Source organism: Sminthopsis crassicaudata, chromosome X, assembly GCF_048593235.1.
Source record: "Sminthopsis crassicaudata isolate SCR6 chromosome X, ASM4859323v1, whole genome shotgun sequence".
In the NCBI taxonomy this organism is placed as follows: domain Eukaryota; kingdom Metazoa; phylum Chordata; class Mammalia; order Dasyuromorphia; family Dasyuridae; genus Sminthopsis; species Sminthopsis crassicaudata.
This window is the reverse complement of record NC_133623.1, coordinates 13,089,798-13,095,924: the sequence shown is the minus strand read 5'-3', so window position 1 is coordinate 13,095,924 and position 6,127 is coordinate 13,089,798. Positions and strand designations below refer to the sequence as shown.

General features: G+C 39.3%; 1 long non-coding RNA gene across 1 annotated transcript in view; it reads left to right on the top strand.

Moving 5' to 3' along the window:
* Window positions 1-550: 550 nt before the first annotated feature.
* LOC141548853 (uncharacterized) overlaps window positions 551-6,127 on the top strand; it is a 52,148-nt gene continuing 46,571 nt past the window's right edge. Inside the window, exon 1 of the long non-coding RNA XR_012484129.1 lies at window positions 551-642. This is a non-coding gene — a long non-coding RNA (uncharacterized LOC141548853). The remainder of the gene's footprint in view (window positions 643-6,127) is intronic.

Genomic DNA, 6,127 nt, shown 5'->3' with positions numbered 1-6,127 from the left:
TCTTTCCTCCACATTGGGGTCTGATTTCCAAAGAAGCCTTTTATTGTATTTTTTTTCTGCTGTTAGAAAACTGATTATAGGAAATGTATCTCTAGAGGCTGCTGGGGCTGAACAAACTATCTCCAATGTTACAGATTGACTTAATTTTGTGGAGCTTCACAAGGTCGCCTCCCTTGGAAGTCTCCAACACCCCTTGTCTTCGCCCTCTCTACACACACCCACGCTGCTGATCACTTGGGGGAGAAAAAGAAAGAAGAAAGGATGTTCAGCCAGTGCTTTGCGTAGGAGGTAGGTGTGTGTGTGCAGAGGAGTAGGGTAGGATCTGGGTGGGAGAGGCCTATGGAGGTCGGACTGGGTTGTACGTGAATATACGGACGCCGAAAAGCTCAAGGAAGCGAGGCTTGTGGGGCCGGAGTTAACATCCCACGAGGAGAGAACGGGAAGAGTTCCAGATTGCCACTCTACTGGGGCCAACCGGAGCACTGGGCGCAACTTTGGTGTCTGGGAACAGAGGGGCTAACTGGGGCTTAACTTTGGCCATTGGGTGAGACGTCTGAAGAGGCGGGCCTAAGGGCGGTGCTTAGCTGCAGTCTGGAAGAAGACGAAGGTGGGAAAGCCATCCTTGTCTTGAACTCCGACCAAGTAAGTCCTTTTTTTTTGATCCTTGAAAAACCTTGAGGTAGGAGATGGCAAACTGGGGGTGGGGGGGTGGGAACCTCAATGTTTAAGTAGCCAGAGGAAAGGGCTATTTAAGGGAGTTGTGGCTCAACTTACAGGGGGCCATTCTAAGGGGCCGACTAGGCGTCCTAGGGCCCAAAGAGGCAGCAGATATGGCTTGGTGTGGAAAACCGCATGGCCCACTGATATCAGTACTTTTAGGTAGAACTCCTAGACCAGGAGACTTTCCTGGTCCGCCGAGATTTCTACAATGCCTTATACAAAGTTTTTCATGCCGGTCTTGAGAATAAGGTGGAAACAGAGAGAAGTGGTTACTGGTAGATGGGCAGGAAGCCTCGTATAAGGGCAGGAAACATCGTGTGGAGCCACGCAGGTGGAGCCGAAGAGGCTTCCAGAGTTCCCTCAGGGAGTCCGGATGTGGCAACATGCAAAGCCAGGAAAGCTGCCCAATTTTCTGGTTAATACTGTTGGGGCCCAAAAAGGTCTCTACAGTCTGAAACGATTGGTGGAGGGCAGGGGGGAGAAAGGGAATCAGCTTTATGAGTCTAGGACAAAACTTGTGCTGTTTGTGAAGGAGATAATTCACGGCAGAAGGACGGCGGAGGTTTTAGCCAATCCGAGTCAATGGTTATAAAGGGCAGTTTCTGGGAGGTAATAATCCTACTGATCCCCAAACTACTAGTCTGCGATTGGGGCCTGCGATAGGCCCCAATTCCACATTATTGGACGCTGATAAACAGCAATGCATCCAGAAGAACATAAGCAGGGAACTTGGATCTTTTGGTTCGATGTAAGGAACTTCCTAATGATTAACAGTTAAAGCCGGCCAGGAGTAGAATAGATGGCTTCTTTATGTTCCTCATCACTAAAAGTCAAGGAAATGGAAGGGAGCAAAGAAACTAAAATTTACAAAATGTCTGCCATGTCCCAGGCAATGTGTTAAACACTTTAGAAAGATTTTATTTTCTCTTCCCCCACATCCTGGGAGAGAGGTGATATTATTACATCATTTTGTATGTTAGGAGGCCAAAATTAATTAACTTGCCTAGAGTCCCAAAGCTAGAAAGTATCCAAGTCAAGATTTAAACTCAGGTCTTCATGACTCCAAGCCTGGTATTCTAATTTGACGTTGCCAGTTAACACCAGGGCCATAAGTCCTTAGCAGTTAATGTGCCACAGATCTCCTCAGTGCATAATCTATAGGAGTAACTTAGGCACTTTGCAAACATGGGGTAATATAGTAAAAAACTGGAAGCAGAAACCTGAATTGATATCCACACTGCAGGCATGTGTGAGTCACTCCAAATCTGCCTCAGATTCCTCATCTATAAGATGACGTAAGGGGTGGAGGGGTGGAGGGGTGGAGAACAGGAAACAATCTCTCAGGTACCCTCCAGCTTTCCATCTATGGCCTTATGATCCAGCCTTGACCCTAATATCAAAATTTAGACCTCAAAGATGTCCTAGAGATCTACTACTCAGATACCTTCTTTTCAGAGTACAGAACCTGTGACCCTAACGGTTCACAGTTTGGTTGAACGTAAAAACAAAATTGGTAGCAGAGGTCGTTTCAAACCCAAGTTTTCTCATGCCCATTCTGTTTTCTCCTTATCGAACTCAGGAGACTGCCAATGGAATATAATTGATTGTGGCTGGAAGCTAACTTATTATTTTACTTGTGAAGGTGAAAGGGTTTCTAATATTTACCAAAAAATTCATGTAACAGCTGAATATGATCTGAATATTATTAAATAAATGAGACTACATAATCATTCCTGATGGACAAGGAACATGCTGGATTTCTAGGTGGAAGACTAGATTATGACTTGTGAAGGGCCCAATAGAATACATCCTACTGCTTGTGTCTAATAGGATAGCCACTTCAGTCAGCTGACTTTCTATAAACCTTCAGGCTTTGTTAGTTAGATTGATACTGTAAGATAGGAAGTATGTGTGCAGTGCATGGTACTCTTATCCAAAGCTATCATGCTTTTTTTTTTTTTTTTGTAAAGGGGTATATGAAAGTGAGAGAAACTTATTGTAACTATTAAGTCACTTAGTAAAATTAGCAAGCTCTAAGTCATTGTCTTCTTCCTTTTTCCTTCCTGTCAACCATCAACAAGCATATTCTCTGTGATAATATATCACATACAGACTGACAATCATGAACTACCAAAATAATTTAGCCACCAAATCCATCATTTGGCTCATTACAGTATGTCCAGTCACCACATATTTCACTTAGGGGAAAAAATATACTGATGAACTAAATAAATGTGTTTTTAACTAAGGCCAGGCTTTTTTTTCCCCAAAAGGGAAAACAATGGACATTCTCTTGAGCTGGACACAGTTTCACTACCTCTTTAATCCACTGAGTTAATACCTCCCTCAATTTCATGCTTTTATTATAGAATGAAATAAGAAATACTAAAAGACAGAGAAAGTATCCACCCTTGCCAGCTGCTGGAAGGGGTTCTCAGCAGTAATCTCTCTCCCACAACTTTTGGATTAAGCTTTCTACTTCATTATCCTTCTGGGGAGCACATCAAGTTCTCAAGAGGGCCACAGCCTTTCCAAATTGTCTGTGTGGTTAACATTCTAACCCTTATCTTTTCCCTGGAGACTTTTAAGTTACTATTTATTCCAACTACAACATTTTCTCCATTTTGTTCTTCTCTAGTCTTGATCAAGAAACAACATCATGATGAAACATTTATTAAGTTATTAGGAAGAGGGTACTGGACGAGAAACTCTACAAAATGAACACAAAGAGAACACACAAACTCTTCCATCTAGGAGACTACTTGAAACTGAAAAAAATGTCAATACAGACAGATGAACACGAGTAGTTATCTGCAACTAAGAGAAAAATAAAAAACAAATATGATAGAATTATTTCCCTTTGTTTTACAGACAATCTTACTTTGCTTTTGTACAATAAAATCACATCACCACCCCGGCCCCCATATCTTACATTATACTAAAAATTGAAATATATGCACAATCACATGCTGTGCCTACAACTAAATGTGCACCACACTCTCTAGCAAGAAGGAAATATGGTCCAGCATCAATGATACAGCACTAATATTGATCATTGCATTTAAGTTAACTTCTGTTGTCTTTATTGTGATTGTAGCTCACATTCTTATAAGGAGCTATGCATGTTTATCTTTTTTGTTCTTTGTAAGTTCATACAACTCCTCACATATTTATCTTAATCCCTAAGATCTGTCATTCCATATAGTACAATACTAGCCTATTTTATTCCTCTGCCATTTTTCCACACATCATCCAATGGATGACAAACTTTATTTCTATTAAGCTACTATAAAAAGTTCTGTCATGAACAGTGATACACACACACACACACACACACACACACACACACACACACATATATATATATATATATATATATATATATATATATATAGAGAGAGAGAGAGAGAGAGAGAGAGAGAGAGAGAGAGAGAGAGAGAGAGACAGAGAGAGAGAGACAGAGAGAGAGAGACAGAGAGAGACAGAGAGACAGAGAGAGACAGAGAGAGGAGAAAGAGAGAGACAGACAGAAAGACAGAGAGAGAAAGAGAGAGAGACACACACACACACACACACACACAGAGAGAGAGAGAGAGAGAGAGAGAGAGAGAGAGAGAGAGAGAGAGAGAGAGAGAGAGGAGAGAGAGAGTGCCTACTTTTTGTTACTGACAACATGGATATCCACTTATCAGTATATCGGTACCATAGGTCCAATATCAAATGTCATCAAACAATTTAATAATAAGTCCAATTTGTTTTCCAGAATGGCTACACCAGTTCAAATCTCTACTTTCTGTGACTCTCTCTGTAGCCTCTCCAGCCTTGACTTTCTATCTTTTATCATTTCTAATCAACTTGACAGACATGATACAATACTTCAATTGGTTTTATTTGTATTTCTCTAATTGTTATTGATTTGAAGTATTTTATGTGGTTTACAGACTTTCTTTGAAAATGATTGATATCTTCTGGGAGGATATTGGAAAAGGTAAATTTGTGTCAATTCACTATGTTTATAATTTTTTCCCACAGAAACTTGAAAGTCACTACCTTCTATTTTGACTATAGCTACATTGGTTTGGTTTCCTGCAAGTTTTCTAAATTTATGTAACTGAAATTGAATGTTCTATATTTTATAATCACCTCTGTTCTTCATTGCGTCCTGCATTCTCCCTCTAACCAAGATAGCAAAAGGCATTCCCTTCGAGTCATCTCTTAATTATTTGTAATGTGATCTTTTCTCCAGTTTCTAAATAACCTATATGTACAAAAATATTCATAACAACTTTCTTCTCAGGGCAAAAAAAATAGGAAACTGATATGATTCTCTCAAAAGGAAAAACAACCCTGAAAAGTCCTCCATAAACTCGAGGAAAGTACAAATATACTGTATACAAAGTAATAGCAATGTTCTGGGATAACTGGCTGTGAATGACTTTGCTATTCTCAGTAGCATACTCATCCATGACTACTCTAAAAGACTTATTTGTGTGTGTGTTTAAATTTTATTTATTTTAAATACACATTGCTTTATGAATCATGTTGGGAGAGAAAAATCAGAACAAGAGGGAAAAACCATGGGAGACGAAAAAAAAAAAAAAAACAGAAAAAAGAAGTGAACATGATGTGTGTTTATTAACATTCAGGCTCCATAATTCTTTTTTCTGGATACAGATGGTGTTTTCCATCCCAAGTCTATTGCAATTGCTTTGGATCACTGAACCACTGAGAAGAACTGAATCTTTCATAGTTGATCATTGCACATTTTTGCTGGTATTGTCTACAATGTATTCCCAGTTGTGCTTGTTTTGCTCAGTATCAGTTCATAGAAATCTTTCCAAGCCTTTCTAAAATCAGCTTGTTTATCATTTTTGTAAAACAATAATCCACTGCCCACGTGTACCACAACTTATGCAGCCATTCCTCAATTGATAGGCATCTACTCATTTTCCAATTTTTTGTTACCACAAAAGGAGCTGCTATCCAGTGATGGAGACAACATGTAAAGTATGTATTTAAAAAGATGTTGAGCAGGTGAGGGAAATCACAAAAGGAAAATCCTAACCCTGAGTAGAACAATTAATACTGGGCTAGAAAGCAGAGTCTGCAATACAGCTTTGTCCTTCCTCCCTCTTGTTAGAAAGACAATAGACAACTGGTAGGATTGGTGCATATATCAATTGTTCTCACTGTATTTTTGGTTTTTTAATCCGTCCTTCTTTGGTACAAAGTGGGTTTAATTTCTTGAAAGACAGAGAAAGGAGATGAACTATATTTCGAAAATACTACAATGCATAAACTAAAGAACATTACAACTGCATTTGAATGAACACATGAAGTCTCCATTTTGTTGGCATAAAATTGTACATAATCATTTTTAATAATTTATTTCTTCTCTGTTGTGAAT